Below are 18,203 nucleotides of genomic sequence, written 5' to 3'. Positions count from 1 at the left end.
TTTTTACTGATCTAGTTTTAAATATTATAGGATGAACAGAAGTGTTCTTACTTGGAGTGGGTTGATCAAGAGTGGCCACATTCTTTGAAGATGTGCCTAGCGAAGCTCTGGAGCATGTATGAGAAAGAGAACAGACATAGGCTTAGAGAAACTGTTGTCAACGTTGAAGAATATTTGATGATGCAGGATAAAAAGTTGACGGTGGAGAATGAGCTCGGATTTTTTAAATCAGACTTTGCTAAGATGGTGTTGGCGAAGGAGGAGGCACTTTCCAAGTTGGCCCGTGCAAAACAGGTTCTTACTGAACTGAAAGCAGAGGTGGATAAGACGAGCCTAGATGATTTCGATTAGGGAAATGAATATATTGTTCTTATGAAGTTGAACTAGCTATATGTTGTATTGTGTTGTTTTCATGTAGCTACCGTACTGTGATGTTATAATATATTTATGTGCCTGATATGAAATTGGCAAACAACTGTTCGATATGAAATGTGAATTTGCGTAATACTGGAATTATTAATTGTAAACTAATAAGCCTACTAAATGTGTCATGGACCTTTGCAAACGGTTCTAGCAATAAAAGCGCTTGCGATGGATAGCCCAATGCCACACAGTTTTCTTCGTCAAACCATGTGTGATATAGTTGATAAAAGCAAACAGTTAACCAAGGCATACCATGTGTGATAGTTACACCTTTCAGACACGAGCCTACACATAAAACTATGTGGGATGTACGTCCGAACGGAAACGTTTTCCCTGGATTGACTGTGTGGGATGTACATAAGAACGGAAACATATTCCTTGGATTGACTGTGTGTGATATACATACAAACAGAAATGTTTTTCTGGGATTCACCATGTGGGATGTACATACCTACGGTGTCGTGGTTTTGTCACGACAGATGTCCTAGAGAAAGGACTTAGTTGTGGAGCCATCGCAACGGGTTAGCTTAAAGGGGTTAAAGCGGACAAGGGACGCAGAGAGTTTATACTGGTTCGGCCCCTTGCGGTGAAGGTAAAAGCCTACGATCCAGTTGTTGTGGGATTGCTAGGGTTTCGATGACCAGGGAGCGAATACGCTTTGCCTGGGTCTCGAGTTGTTGTCTGTTGTCCCTAAACCACCGCCGGGTCATCCCCTTATATACACGGGTTGACGCCCGTTGGTTTACAGGGTCCCGAGGCCGGCTCATAAACGTGTCCGGCTCGGTCTCTGCTCTTTCTATCTTACAACACAGGTTTACATATCAATGTCGGTTTACGTCTATAGACCTTAAACCATCTTTGGGCCCTGGGCCTTCATAAAGCACCACCATCTGTCTTCATGGGCTTCAAGTACAGTAATCCATTATTGGGATAACCAGGCTTCTCCTGGCCGGTTTACGCCCAGTAGTAATATCCCCAACATTAGGCTCCAGATTGATTTGAACTGGTTCTTGTCAATCTTCAACACATCATCATCTTCATAGAAATCTTGTAAACCTCCATGATGTCATCTTCCAAAATCGTGATAAACCGCCATGACGTCACCTGTTATTAAAAATTGCATATAGCTCACCTTCCTTAATGAGCCTCCGATAATCGAGGCGACAACTCTGCCATATATCTAACTTTTGGGCTCCTCGATTCTCGCACCTGTCACTTATCCCTTTGCCTTTATAAATAGGACCAGCGAGTCTTTCCATTTTCCCCCCGTGCCTCTTCGCATCATCTTCTTCCTCGCGCCAACCGAACCTTCGAGCTCTGCCGCCGCCGTCGATCCTCGCATCTGTCTCAACAACGGCCGCTGCATCAACCTGATCGTGCCAGAAAACCGCGACGCCTCTCTGCTGTTCTTTTGACATTGGTAAGTCTTCTACCCTAGATCTTATCATTAGGGTTTGTACTTATCGGAGTTCTTCATAGTTCTTGGAGCTGTTCTTCCTTGTTCCTCTTCAGTAGTACAAATGGCGAGTTAGATATGATATTTTCTAGTGCCTTTGTAATTAAAAATCCTTTTTCCTCATTACAACATCTGCTTTGGGTAGAAAAACTCATCTGGAACTATTTAGACTGCTTAAGCACCTACGCTTCAGGTCATAATATATTTTGATTTTCCAACGCACTTTAGATCTAAAATTACCATGCCAAGCTGTGAAACTTGTTTTTCCTTCACTTATGCATCTTAGATCTGTATCTTCAATACTAGAGTAGGTGGTTTAATCTCATAGAGAAATGATGACCCGGTAGATACCATTAGTCCCCTGTTGAACCGCCAAGCCGCTTTATCTTTGTACATCTCCCTTGTCTGATTCCGGTTTAACAATATGTACATTTTTATGTCTTCTTCTGCTCTTGCACCGCTTTTTACTTGTCTATCATAACCTTAAACCGGCAATAACCATGTTTCAGCTTTCCATTGAAATGGCCAAACAGGTCTATGAGTGCAACTGGGTTCCTTCCCAGGTCACTGAAGAACAATTAGACAGATGTGTTGCAACTGGCGCTTTAGCCAAGAAAGAGGTCATCCACTGGAGGGCCCCTGGTCCGGAAAATCCTCCTGAACCGAAGAACGGATAAGTAGTTGTTTTTGTTGACCATCTGGGTCGAGGTTTTAGTCCTCCCGGTTCAAAGTTTTTCCGAGATGTGCTTGCCAGTTTTCAGCTCCACCCTCAAGACATCGGTCCAAACTCTATGTCCAACATCTGCCATTTCCAAGTCTTTTGCGAGGCTTATCTTCAAGAGGAACCCATAGTTGAATTGTTTAGGGATTTCTTCCATTTAAACCATCGCACAGAGTTCACACATGGACCCAATACTGAACTTGGCGGAATGGCGATTCAAAAGAGGAAGGATGTCAGATTCCCTCACGCCAAGCTTCACAGTCACCCTAAAGAGTGGAACTAGACCTGTTTTTATTGCAAAGACACATCTCCAACTGACGAAAATCCTTTGCCGGGTTACCGCCCTCACCGTCTTAGCAATACACATCCCTTTCCTCAAAGATTAACTGCAAAGGAAAGGTCCAACTACGCTCCACAACTGTCAAAACTTAGAGCCTTCATGGCAAATTGTTTAACTGGTGTTGACTTTGCTCGATGTTGGATAACTTGGAGCATATTGCCCTTAAGCCGATGCCCCGATTTAATGTGTGAATACACCGGGAGTTTGAAGGACCCTCAACAACACATTGATATTCAACTTACAGATGCTAAAGTTTCTGAGGCTTTGTAGAAGATATTGAATGAACCGGAGGCTGTCTGTAGCCAGACCGGATTAAGTCCTTTCTGCACCTCCAACAAACTGCCAGCTGTAAGAATCATATGACTTCTTTACTTTCAGCTTAATCCCTTGAAATATTCTCTCAAAATTTTATTCATCTTTGCCAGGGTGATGATCCGTTCTGGAAGAAAAAACCTCAGGGTAAACCGGCAAAACCACAAGACAAAACGGAAAGGCCACTTTGCCAGAAGAACAAGGTTATCAAAAAACCTGCCAAGAAAAGGACCACCATGTCTTTCGAGCCAAATGCTGATGCCGATTTGGCTAATCCAGACTCAGAGGTAGAACTTGACTCTCTTGGTTCATTTTTCATACACCTCATTGACAATGAGTATTATCAGGACGACGCTAAAGGCAGTCAAGCTGATGACGTAGAGGTAATTATTCTTTCCTCCGATTCAGATCCTCTGCCATCATCAAAAATTCGTCGAGCAAACCGGAAAGTAAAATTTTCTCACCATCTTGCTCACTTGGACCCAAACTTTCTTTTGAAGACGCAGCAACACGAAGCTCGCCGCACAACCCGGCACAGCGGCCAGGTAGTTACCTCCGCCGGTTTACCGAACACTCCGGTTCGAAAACGCCGATCAGAGGTCTCTTATACTCTTGACACTTCTTGCCCCAAGGCGGGTTTTTTCCGACAACCTCTTAATCTGTCTGATTCGAATTATCAGGGAACACCTCACTCATCTTCTGGCGAGTCAACAGCTACACAACTTCCAACCCTCAAGACAGTTCCTGGGTGAGTTATGCCTTAAATTGACTCTTAATACCTTATATTCACCTGATGTATTGACATTTTATATTTGTTCTTTTCAGTGCCAAGCCTCGACCCAGCAAGAAGGCTCGGCTAAATAAACCGGCTGATGATAATGTGGTTGTTGAAGCGGAGAAAACTCCAGATCCGGAAGGAACAAATGCTGATGTTATTCATGATGATCCGCCACCTCAAGATTACGACTTCACTGTTGAACAAGTAGAAGTGGACACCACATGCCACACTAAAAAACCGACAAGCCCGGCGCGAACTGATGATAAACCGGCAAGTCCAGTGAAAACTGCTGATAAACCGTCGACTCCAGTGAAGGCTGCTGGTGATAAAGAAGATGACATCATGATTACTGGCTTTGGCCACAACACTCCTGGCAATCCAGTCGCTTTATCTAAACATAGCGCCAAGGATGAACTTTCTGCTATGAACAAGGGAAAATGGAATACCGATTTGTCAAGCTATGCCCATCTCAATGCCCAAGACATTCACTCTGGCTTCTTGAACCGTCTGTACACCAGCCGCGACTATGAAGCTGGTTTGGTAAACTTGATAAAGAGCGATACAAGGTAACTAATGCTCAACTCTGCATAACTGTTTCTCTTTTTAATTCCAAATATCAACTCCAGTAGCCCCCAAGTGACGGTTTATGATATCAATCCAAACCGGGACTTAGTAATAACTTAACTTTGTAGGCTTAGCCTCCAGGGACCGGGTTATCTCTGTAAGATGAACCGGTCCTTTAAAATTGCAATACTGCATCTTTCACTGGTGTAGCCCCCAAGGGTCGGTTTAACTTTATAAAGATGAACCAGGACTGTAGAACAATTCCCACATCAGTACTTTGAGCAAACATACATTAGCCCCCAAGTGCCAAGAGTAATACTTGTATTGTGCTTGGGACTTGTAGAAATTTCCGAGAACAAGCAAATATGCATTAGCCCCCAAGTATCTGGTGCATAACTTGTTATGTACTTGGTACTTCAAATATGTACCGTCAACTCATGATATGTCTGTTTCTTATAGGCTGGGCTGAGCAAAAAGGAATCTCAAACCGCCGATCTGCAAGAAAACATCAAGTCCCAGCAAGCCGAAACCTCCAAGGCAAAGGATGAGCTGACCAGCGCTTTAGCCGCTATGGAAAAGCTAAAGGAGAGTTTCAACAAGGAGCGGGCGGATTGGGACACAGAAAAATCCGCTTTGCTAAAAAAGAGCCGAGGACGCAGAAGCAGCTCTTAAACCGGTAGTAGATGAGCTGACTGGCGTAAAGCGGCAGATACATGCCATGACGGCTGCTGTGTTTGGTAAACATCCTTGCTTCACATCTTCAACATATCTTCCCATACATTGCCGGTTTACTGATGCTTGTAATTATGCAGGGACTCGCATTAGTCATCTGGGCTCTGATGTACAGAAGAAATTGAAGGCTGCCTATACTCTTATAGAGCAGTTATATACCGGTGCGCAACGGATCATCTGTACCGCTTCACACAACAAGCCTCCCCCCACTTTAATCAAGGAAACCTTAGAAAGGTTGTCTATGCTGCCTGCCCGGGTAGAAGAGCTAAAGAGGTCTGCTGCAAGGGCGGGTGCTCTGACCGCACTAACCCGGGCAAAAGCATGGGTACCTGACCTTGATCCGGTGGAAGTGGCTAAAGGCTATCCCAGCTTAAAAGAAGACGGATCAGAATTTGGCAATGATGACCTCCGAGCCATAAACCGGGAAGTACGTCCACTAGCTTGTCAACTGGCTGAAGAAGCTGATCTCTCATATTACCAGGCGAGCTATGACGACAAAAACAAACGGGTTGCTGCACCAACTCCTGAAGCGCAAAATCTTATCCCACCAATTCGTAAGCACACCTATGCCCCTGACATTGAACCGTCCACCCTTATAAGCGATGAAGCTGTATTCCAAGCCCTAACTGGGATCGACTGGGCAACCATTGACTTCCAGCCACTGGGTAGAGAGGAGGATGATGAACCGGTGCAAGGTGATCCGCAACCGTCAAGTCAAGCTGGTGAGGAATCATGATCCGGAGGCCGGTTTAAACTTCCATGTGCTGCAATGCTTGTCGAGAAAACAATTATCCTTTTGGGCACTGAAACGCCTTGTAATAGGCTAGTTAAAACACTTGGTCTGCTATGCCATCGTGCATATTTATTTGTGCCTGACACTTGTTAATCCGCCATTCTTAAGACATATGATGCTCATAATCCGTAGCGATTTATTCAAGCTATTCCTGCACACAAAGAAATAGATAGTGTCCTGGCGGTTTACCGCCGGACGGGGCATGATGCCCAAATATATAGCCAGGGTTTATAACCAAGGCTGTGAAAAGATAATCAAATATGAAAATAATTGATACCTGTGACCTTGAGTCATAATGTTGGCTGACCAACTGTTGTAGTGAGGGTGATAACCCTAATCTGGAGTAATAATAACTCCTGTCATATTACACCAGTTTATGATAAAACCGTGCCGGGTTGTAATAAACACCGGTTTATCCATATTCAATTCTGGCGACTTATAGCCGAAACTAGACCGGGTTAATAATCTCCGGATTATAACTAATCATGACTAACAACTTGTAGTTGAAAGTCAAGCCGGGCTAATGAACGCTGGTCTATCAAAAAACTTTATAAATCTCATAAAAAGGAGGAAAAGCTTTTCAAATAAAATCATATGAAAACTTGTAGTCGAGGCTTTTCACGGGCTGCCAGGCCCCAAATTCGAGGCTTTTCATGGGCTGCCAGGCCACTGAGTTAAACCATTTCACAGAGCCTTTTAAGATGGTCCTCAATCCTTAACCAATCGTCGTTTTAACTTTGACAAGTTCAGGGTCTTATCAGATTGGCTTGTCGAAGTTCGGCGGGTCATACCAGGTTTACCTGGACGGAGTGACTTACATAAAAAGGCAGGCTAACCCGGGGTTTTAGGTGTATACACCAGGCTTCCAAGCCATGGCTTGATAGCCTATTACAAGTGTAGATTCTTTGTTCATTGCGATAGCAAAGAGTCCCCAAGCAATATTTTGAGGTGTGCTCAGTGGGTGCCTATGTTTGAGTTGTTCTTTTGCAACACTCTCTTTGGCCCCGAAGAAATTTGGCTTTGAGCCGATCAAGAGGTGTGACTCTGGTTCGAATACGACCAAGCCCCCAAGTGATTTTTCTGGTGGCTTTGTGCCGATCAAGAGGTGTAGCTATGGTTCAAATACAACCAAGCCCCCAAGTGATTTTTATATAAAGCTTTATAAGCTGAACCAAGGTGTAAACCGGACGCCGCTTTATGAATAGAAGCCCCCATGTAATCACACATGATATAAGAAAAACAACAGATACCCCGCTTTAGCTGAGGCTCCGGTTTATTATATTGATCATAATATATACATTGTCATAACTATGTACATAAATAGAGCCTATGGCTCAGGTATAGTAAGGCCTAAGATGAGTGATATTCCACGGCCGGTGGGTCTCCTCCTCCGATATACGTGAGTATTTGCGCTATCGAACATCAATAAGGTAGTATGACCCGTTATGTAGATTCTTGCTGACCACAAAAGGTCCTTCCCAAGGCGGGGATAACTTGTGCATATCAATCTGATCCTGAATGAGTCGAAGCACCAGATTGCCCTCTTGAAAAGTTCTAGTTCTAACCCGGCGGCTGTGATAACAACGCAGATCTTGCTGATAAATCGCCGAACGGGCTGCTGCAATGTCACGCTCTTCATCCAACAGGTCAAGTGCTTCCTGTCGTGCCTTCTCATTGTCAGTTTCGACATATGCGGCCACACGAGGCGAGTCATGACGGATCTCACTAGGGAGAACCGCCTCCGCTCCATAAACCATGAAAAAAGGTGTGTAACTCATGGATCTGTTGGGTGTGGTGTTGATGCTCCACAATACAGAAGGTAACTCTTCCACCCAACAACCCGGCGTCCGCTGCAAAGGAACCATAAGCCGGGGTTTGATGCCTCTCAAGATTTCTTGATTGGCTCGCTCCGCTTGACCATTAGACTGGGGGTGAGCCACTGATGACACGTCAAGCCGGATGTGCTCACGTTGACAGAACTCCTTCATAGCACCTTTGGATAGATTGGTACCATTATCAGTTATAATGTTGTGTGGAAAGCCAAACCGGAAAATCACCTTTTTGAGGAATTGAACCGCCGTAGCTGCATCACACTTACTAACTGGCTCCGCCTCCACCCACTTAGTGAACTTATCAACCGCCACCAAAAGGTGGGTCTTCTTATCCTTGGATCTCTTAAAGGGCCCAACCATATCTAGCCCCCAAGTTGCAAATGGCCAAGTGATTGGAATCATCCTCAACTCTTGAGCCGGTACATGAGCGCGTCGTGAAATTTTTTGACATCCATCACATCTTTTGACCAAGTCCTCAGCATCAGCATGAGCTATCAGCCAATAGAAACCGTGACGAAACCCTTGGCTACCAGGGACTTTGAACCGGCGTGATGACCACAATCTCCTTCGTGGATCTCACGAAAAATTTCACGGCCTTCTTCAGGAGATACACAGCGCTGAAACGCCCCTGTCACACTGCAATGATGTAACTCTCCATTGATAATAGTCATGGACTTGGACCGCCGGATTATCTGCCTGGCCGAAGTTTCATCCTCTGGTAACTCGCCCCGGTTCATATACGCCAAATATGGAACCGTCCAATCCGGGAAAACATGAAGAGCCGCCACCAACTGAGCCTCCGGGTCAGGAACAGCCAAATCCTCCTCTGTCGGGAGCTGGACAGACGGATTATGCAGCACATCCAGGAAGACATTGGGTGGGAACGGTTTACGTTGGGAACCCAAACGGCTTAAGGCGTTCGCCGCTTCGTTCTTCCGCCGGTCCACATGATCGACTTGATAACCTTTGAAGTGACCCGCAACAAGGTCCACCTCTCGACGATATGCCGCCATTAGTGGGTCCTTGGAATCCCAAGTACCAGACACCTGTTGAGCCACCAGGTCCGAGTCGCCGAAGCACTTAACTCGGCTTAGATTCATCTCTTTAGCCATCCGAAGACCATGGAGCAAAGCCTCATATCCAGCTGCATTTTTAGTGCAAGGGAACATTAAATGGGGAACATAACAAAACTTATCACCTCGTGGCGAAGTAAATACGACTCCAGCCCCCGAGCCCTCCAATTGCCTGGACCCATCAAAATGAATAGTCCAATAGGTATGATCCGGCTTCTCTTCTGGCGCCTGTAATTCTGTCCAGTCATTGATGAAATCCACATGTGCCTGAGATTTGATCACCGTCCGGGGAATATACTTCAACCCATGAGGCCCAAGCTCAATAGCCCACTTGGCAATCCAGCCAGTCGCTTCCCTGTTCTGGATTATATCCCCCAAAGGAGCAGAACTGACCACAGTGATGTGATGACCCTGGAAGTATTGCTTAAGCTTCCGGCTCGCCATAAAAACTCCATACACCAGCTTCTGCCAATGCGGGTACCTTTGTTTGGACTCAATAAGTACCTCACTGATGTAATAAACCGGCCGTTGAACCGGATACTCCTTTCCGGCCTCCTTGCGCTCCACCACAATAGCCACACTGACAGACCGGGCATTAGCAGCCACATATAATAGCAAAGGCTCTTTATCAACAGGAGCAGCAAGTACAGGCGGTTCGGCTAGCTGGCGCTTTAAGTCTTCAAATGCTTCATTGGCAGCGTCGCTCCAGATGAAATTATCCGTCTTCTTCAGCATCTGATATAGAGGGATGGCCTTCTCACCAAGGCGACTGATAAACCGGCTCAAGGCGGCAATCCGGCCCGCCAAGCGTTGAACATCATTGATACACTTCGGTTTAGCCAAAGAAGTTATAGCCTTGATTTTTCTGGATTAGCTTCAATGCCCCTATTAGACACCAAAAAGCCCAAGGCCTGCTGGTACACTGAAGACACACTTGGCTGGATTAAGCATCATTTTATAAACCTAGAGGTTATCAAAGGTCTCCTTCAAGTCATCTATCAATGTCTCCTTCTTTCTAGATTTCACCACAATATCATCCACATAAGCCGATCTGATCATGAAGACAATTCTGCACACAACGCTGATAAGTCGCCTGTGCATTCTTAAGGCCAAAAGGCATAGATACATAGCAGAAGGCTCCAAAAGGAGTTATAAACACTGTCTTCTCTTGGTCCTTAACTGCCATTTTGATCTGATGGTAACCAGAATACGCATCCAGAAAACTCAAACGCTCACAACCCGCCGTAGCATCAATGATTTGATCAATACGAGGGAGGGAAAAAGGGTCTGCTGGACAGGACTTGTTGAGATTTGTGTAGTCCACACACATATGCCAAGTGCTGTTCTTCTTAAGTACCAGCACCGGATTAGCCAACCATTTGGGATGAAATACTTCAATGATGAATCCAGCCGCCAAGAGCCTGCCTACCTCCTCACCAATAGCTTTGCGTCTTTCTTCATTGAACCAGCGAAGAAACTGCTTGAACGGTTTATACTTGGGATCAACATTGAGAGTGTGCTCAACGAGTTCTCTCGGTACACCTGGCATGTCAGAAGGTTTCCACGCAAAGATGTCCCGATTCTCACGGATGAACTCGATGAGCGCGCTTTCCTATTTCGGATCCAAGTTAGCGCCGATGCTAAATTGCTTGGATGAATTGCCAGGAACGAAATCGACAATCTTAGTCTCATCAGCTGATTTAAACTTCAAGGCCGGATCATGCTCTGTAGTTGGCTTTTTCAAAGAAGTCATATCCGCCGGATCAACATTGTCCTTATAGAACTTCAACTCCTCTGTTGCGCAAACCGACTTAGCATAAGCCGCATCACCTTCTTCACATTCTAAAGCGATCTTGCGGCTCCCATGGACCGTGATGGTCCCCTTATGGCCCGGCATCTTGAGCTGCAAATAGACATAACAGGGCCTCGCCATGAACTTAGCATAAGACGGCCGTCCAAACAGGGCATGATACGGGCTCTTGATTTTCACCACTTCAAAAGTCAGTGTCTCTAATCTCGAGTCATGCTCATCTCCGAAAGCCACCTCCAGAGCTATCTTACTAACAGGATATGCCGATTTACCAGGCACTACACCATGGAAGACCGTATTGGACGGCTTAAGATTTTTATCTGCTAACCCCATGCGATGGAAGGTTTCATAATAAAGGATATTGATACTACTCCCCCCATCCATGAGTACCTTAGTGAACTTATAACCCCCAACCTGAGGCGCCACCACCAATGCTAGATGACCCGGATTATCAACCCAGGGCGGATGATCCTCTCTACTCCACACGATCGGCTGCTCAGACCAGCGCAAGTAACGGGGCACCGCTGGTTCAACGGAATTCACTGCCCTTTTATCAAGCTTCTGATCGCGCTTGCATAGACTAGTGGTGAAGACATGATACTGCCCACTATTCAACTGCTTCGGGTTGCTCTGGTAGCCTGACTGCTGCTGTTACTGCTGATTGCCCTGATGATTATAACCACCTTGGTTGCCCTGATTGCCTTGATTACCATGTCCGCTCTGATTACCGTGAAAACCTGAATCAGAACTGCCTCCACCGTAACCCGGCCTGTGAGATCCAGGGCCTGAACCACCGCCTGGTCCATGATCATACAAAAAAAGTCGGAATTTTTGAACTCCTGCATGATATAACAATCTTTCCAGAGGTGCGTGGACGGTTTTTCCTGCGTCCCGTGCTTTGGGCAAGGCTGGTTTAATAGATAAGACAAGCACTCTGGATTAGTACTTGGTCCTCCACCACGCTGGGGCAGTTTACCCTTATGCCTCTGGCCTTTGTCCTGCGTGTTGGTATTAGCCACAAAATCTAAACTGTTATCCGCCTTACGCTTACCGCTGTTTCCATGACCCGCCGGGTTATGCTACTGCCCCTTGGTGTTGCCGCTCTTCTTTCCCTTCCATGTCTTGTCATCGTCAGACTCGGGGTCCTTGGTACTATCAGAGTCGGCATACTTTACCAGAGCTGCCATAAGTGTTCCCATGTCATTACAATGACGTTTGAGCCGTCCCAACTTCAACTTCAGAGGTGCAAACCGACAATTGCCTTCCAATGTCAAAACTGCTGTATCAGCATTGATGCGGTCCGATGAATGCAAAATCTCCGAAACCCGGCGAACCCAATGGGTTGTTGATTCTCCTTCCTCCTGGACACAGGCAGCTAAGTACACAATTGACATGGGCTGCTTGCATGTATCCTTGAAATTCTAGATAAACCGGGCCCTTAATTCGGCCCATGACCCAATGGAATTAGCCGGCAAGTTCTTCAGCCAAGTGCGGGCTGTCCCCTCCAGCATCATGGTGAAGTATTTAGCACATGCCGCATCGTCCACATCCAGCATCTCCATTGCCATCTCATAGCTTTCAACCCATGACTCGGGGGATAAATCAGTGGTGTAATTCGGCACTTTATGTGGGCCCTTGAAATCCTTGGGCAGGCGCACGTTGCGCAGCGCTGAGACAAGACACGACACTCCCAAAGAGCTAGAAGTAACCCCTGGTTCCACCGATGTGGTTGGACGAACCGGAGTAAGTTGGCGAGTTTCATGCTGCGCCGCTAACTCGGCCTCTCGACGTGCCCTAGAATGATCCACCACATCCTGAGCATCACCACCGCCACCTGCCGGGTTATGGCCACGGGGCGGATTACGGTTTCGCGCGCTGCTTGATACGGCCGGATCATCGATATGCCTGCTATAACTCCGGCTTGGGCGGGGAGTAGAATGGATCCTTTCACGACTATATGAATAAGCCTGCTGCTGAGTCAAAGCTGTCTGAAGGAGCTCCCTAGCTCGTCGCGTCTCGACCGCTACTGGGGACTCGCCTTCGATCGGGAGGGCCGCTAGTGGTGAAGCGGCAGCGACAATGTTATCCATCGGGTTAGAGTAATGACCCGGTGATGTTGGGACGTGCTGTGACAAAACATTGTTCTGACGAGGCAGATCAGTCGGACGTGGCTGAACCGGCGCCCCCCTTCCAGGTGCCCCCGTCCGGTTTACCACTGGCTGGTTACTGGTCCCTGCTCCTGGGGTATTAAAGAGTTTCCTGGCCTCATAAACCGGTGGCAGGTGAGACCGGTACCTTCTCCTCATGACATCGTTTGATGCACCCTGATCCAACATAAGCCGGTAAGCCTGTGCATCCAATGCAGCCCGTTCCGCAGCCATCCTGGTATCCTCAGCTGCCAGGTTGGCCTTGGCCTGGGTTATCTGATCTTTCACCTTCGCGATTTCCGCATTATGCTCATCTTGATTCACCGGATTAACCTCCGCAATCAGTGCTGCCAAGGCGTCAAATAAATTAGATAAAACCTGAGCCGGCGGTTGCACAGGGCCTCCTGCCCCGGCCGCTGTCGCTGCTGCTAATCCGGAAATCATCACCGCTGCGGTCGAAGAGTGGAGCGCTGGCTGTGTACCGGCCATGAAGATCGCAACCCGGTTTGGCGGATCAAAGGGGTCCGGAATACTGTCGCCATCGGAACAACCCCCAATCCGTCCATCTTGCAACTGGTACAATGACTCGGTCTCTCCGGTCGACGACTCGTCACCGGAATAAACGACGGTTTCACCACCAAATTCCGATCTATCCTCAGAATACACTCCGTGGATGACTCCCACGAAGGCACGTTTCATGACAGGCTTAGCCCGAGCAGATCTCGCACGCTGAGCCGTCTCGACGATGTCGGTGCAGATGTCCGGCTCAGGGCCCGGTTCGCCGATCTTGCCAATGAAAACGTGTATGCCACCGAAGGGGACCCGGTACCCGTACTGTATTGAGCCGGCCTCGGGGCCCCAGCCTGCAACGTCGATGTAGAGCTTGCCGCGATGACTCTTGGTCATCCGGCCCACAGCGTATCCCTTGAGTCCTTCGAAGCTGCCCTCTAAGAACTCGAAACTATCGTGCGATAGCCCCACGGTGGGCGCCAACTGTCGTGGTTTTGTCACGGTAGGCGTCCTCGAGAAAGGACTTAGTCGTGGAGCCATCGCAACGGGTTAGCTTAAAGGAGTTAAAGCGGACAAGGGACACAGAGAGTTTATACTGGTTCAGCCCCTTGCGGTGAAGGTAAAAGCCTACGATCCAGTTGTTGTAGGATTGCTAGGGTTTCGATGACTAGGGAGCAAATACGCTTTGCCTGGGTCTCGAGTTGTTGTCTGTTGTCCCTAAACCGCCGCTGGGTCGTCCCCTTATATACATGGGTTGACGCCCGTCGGTTTACAGGGTCCCGAGGCCGGCTCATAAACGTGTCCGGCTCGGTCTCTGCTCTTTCTATCTTACAACACAAGTTTACATATCAATGTTTGTTTACGTCTATAGACCTTAAACCGTCTTTGGGCTCTGGGCCTTCATAAAGCACCACCGTCTGTCTTCATGGGCTTCAAGTACCGTAATCCATTATGGGTATAACCCGGCTTCTCCTAGCCGGTTTACGCCCAATAGTAATATCCCCAACATACAGAAATGTTTTTCTCGGAATACCGTGTGGGATGTACATACCTACGGAAATGATTGGGATTCTATGCCTCGCCCGATCGCACACGGCCCCATCCTGGGTCCCAGGAGGGCCTATCCCCGACGATTTCCGGGTCGTGTGGGAAGGACACCCCTATCGCCCACACTCAGCTTGCGACGGTTCCAAATGCCATCGCGGAAAGGGGTTAAAAACCGTTTATCCGGTTTTTAAACCCTTTCCGCAACGGCACTTGGAACTGTCGCCAAGTAAGTGTGGGCGCGGTGTTTAACTCCATCAACTTTTTATCCCGCATCATCAAATATTCTTCAGCGTTGACAACAACTTCTCTAAGCCTACGTCTGTTCTCTTCCTCATACATGCTCCAGAGCTTCGCTAGGCACATCTTCAAAGACTGTGGCCACTCTTGATCAACCCACTCCAAGTAAGAACACTTCCGTTCATCCTATAATATTTAAAACTAGATCAGCAAAAATTGTAGGGGAAATGGGTTTATAGAAACATAGAAAATCACCAATGCTTATTTTGAAAAACTGAAGAAACATGTTAATTATGACATATCTTCTCAAAAAGATCAATGTGCAAATGAAATAATTGATACTGAGACAACAACTAAATTCTGGAACATCAAAAGCTATAATTAACTACAACGACGCTACAAGTTCTTACTCATGTACAATAAATAACAAATTGAACATTTTATGAGGAAGGTAAATATAACTGCAACAGCATAGCGACAGTGTTTGGATGACAGCAAGTTGATACTAATAGGTGTGTACATGCACAAATTTAGTAACATATAACTAATAGCACTAAGGCCGTCCACTATGTATGCCAAAACTGGGGTAAAGACAACTATTGCTACATCTCGCACCTGTACAAAATCAGGGACCAGGAATCCGGAGCACGTAGTTGCTCCGATGCCCAGTTCCTTCATGCCATAAAGATTTAGTATATTACTGCTTGGCTTCTCGGATGTGTGGACCAAAGTTGGCTGCACAAACTGCTGAAGCGGTGCCAAATAATTTTCTAATGGCACCGCTGATGAGATGGCAACAATTTAGGATAGTAGGTACAAACTCTGATACTATCTTAGGATGCGTTTGGTTGAAGGTGTGGTATGAATGGGTTGGGACCATGACAGTGTTTGAATCACATCTAACAAATGATTTGTAACAACGAAAGAGGGTCTAACCTTCTCTACACATGCCAGAAACTTCCTCCCACTGTCCACAGAATCAAATGCAACTAGCTTCACGCATGGAGATTGATGGTGACAACGAGCAGATAGATCTTCAGCCACCCCGCTCCATTCGTTGCCACTAATGGTCCTAGGGAGCTACAAGAGGAAGAAATGACTCAAATCGATCGCCGAGTAAAAATACTTCATTCCAAGTCATAGCCCGAGAGAGAGAGAAGAGATGCATACCCGGGTGGTGAAGGAGTAGTCGCCGGAGGAGGAACCGCTAGAGAGGTCTTTGAAGAACACCATGGCGACCCCGGTGGTAGGATGCGAGACGGTGAGAGCGAGGAAGCGTCTATAGCTTAGCAAAGAAGGAAGGAAGGGGGAAACAGGGGAAATGTGACTTGTGGTCAGGGAGAAAAGGGGGTGGGGAAGGGGGGCGGGGTAGATATTTTGTCGGTAGGCCAAAATTTTGGAAATGTGGAGGGAAACTTTGCGCTCGGTGCCGTCGGACCATTCACTTTGAACGATCGTGTGCATCGCAACTGCTTTACGCGCATGGGTTGAGTTTGATAATTCAAATTTTAGTGGAAATTTCTCCGGGTACGTCATTGCATAATGTAACATCGCTTGCTAATTTGGGCACACAAATGAGCGTACAGCAGACAGACCACACTTACTTAATCGAGCAATTTTAGTAATTAAACAGAGCCAGTTGACCTAAACATTGCTCTAACGAAAGACCAGCATTAAAAACAAAGCCTAAGTATGCATAATTTTAACAAATCCGCTGCCGCGCCGGCCTATGCATCACCGGTGTGAGATGAGACATCGATGACTTGTCCTGGCGACATCCCGCTGTTGCTGGACTCCGCGTCCCCCCTGCTGAAGTCGACCATGTCCTCGTCCTCATCCTCGGCGCCGCCCTCAAGGATGTAGTACTCGTAGTAGTGGCTATGCCAGAGCTCGCGTTGGTACTCCACCGCCGATTCCTCGACAGACAGACTCTTCTCTACCTTGACCTCGGCCACGCGCACCTCCTCCTCCCGGCACTCCTCGATCTCCGTCGCCTCCTGCATCTCCAGCTCCCGCTCGGCGACCTCATGAGGAAGCAGGTGCTCCATGGCCACCGCTACCTTTTCAGACGTGGGTTGCATGCTGGAGTCCGAGGTGGCCTGGAATATCTTGGCGTGTGCATCCTCGATCTTGGCGTGGACGGCCTTGACCTGGGCCAGTGCGACATCAGCGGCACGGACGGCAGCTCGAGCGCTCTCGGCGTTTGCAGCCGCCGTCGCAGCAGCAGCTGCAGCCGTCTCGGCTATTGCAGCCGCCCTGTCGGCTGCCGCAGACGCCCTCACGGGGGAAGAGGCCGCGCTCAATGCGGATGTGGCAGCACTCTCGGCATAGGTGGCGGCGCTCTCGGCGCAGCCGGTGGCGCTCGGGGGGGGGGGGGATGCGGCCATCGTACGGGCCTTCACGAAGCGTTTCCATGACGTCATCTTTGCAAGAAGGGGGTGCGGGAATGGGGATCGGGATTCGTGGGTTTGGGGGTTGCCGGCACTAGAGCAGACGAGCCGGCGAATCTTAAGGAGGGAGACTTAAATAGACCCAGATATTTTCATCGCAAACGGTTCCTAGAAAACAACTGTGTGTGATGCTGTAGATATTTTTTATTAGCTGTGAAAGACGAATTTGGAGTAAAGTGCCAACGGATGGTGTTTTAAATGAACGAAAATTTTTGTAGTACTAATAGAACTATCATGTCAAATTTTAGAAAATTTCAGGGGTCATTTGACCTTTTAAGACATTTTAGTGATTTTCTAGCCATTTAATGACCGTAATTGAAATTTGAACTACATGTACATGCAACAGCTAACCATAATGGTTTGAAAACTCATATTTCGTGTACTTGTGTGCGATTTAATTCCATGTGCAGTAAATTGGAAGGAATTTACAAACATATTGGTCTAACGGCTATGACACAATTAAGCATGGAGTGACATGGCATTTTAATTCCAAAAAATAAAAAAAAAATCAGAAACACATGAAACCTTTGTTGATGTAATGTCAAGCCACCAAGATGATGTGGTAAAAAAATTGGCATGTTTGACGAAAGTTTGGACACACACCCCTCACAAACCGGAGCAACTCACTAGAAGGCTCGTGGTTCCAAGAGGGAACAATGCATGTTTGACGACGAATGGGACATAGCTTCCTCTTACGGCCTTCAATTTTTTTTCTACGTCTAACGTGCACTGCTACAACTGTAATGTGAAATTTTTGAAAATTATAGGTGTCATTTGACCTTTAAAAGACATTTAAGTGATTTTCTAGCCATTTAATGACCATAATTCAAATTTTAACTACATCTACATGCAACGCCTAACCAAAACGGTTTGAAAAATCATATTTTGTGTACTTGTGTGCAAGTTAATTCCATGCGCAGTAAATTAGAAGGAATCTTGAAACATATTGGTCTCAAGGCATGGGCACATGCATGGACT

This window comes from Triticum aestivum, chromosome 3D, assembly GCF_018294505.1.
Source record: "Triticum aestivum cultivar Chinese Spring chromosome 3D, IWGSC CS RefSeq v2.1, whole genome shotgun sequence".
Lineage (NCBI taxonomy): Eukaryota > Viridiplantae > Streptophyta > Magnoliopsida > Poales > Poaceae > Triticum > Triticum aestivum.
The sequence above is the reverse complement of the archived record's forward strand: the minus strand, read 5'-3'. Positions refer to the sequence as shown.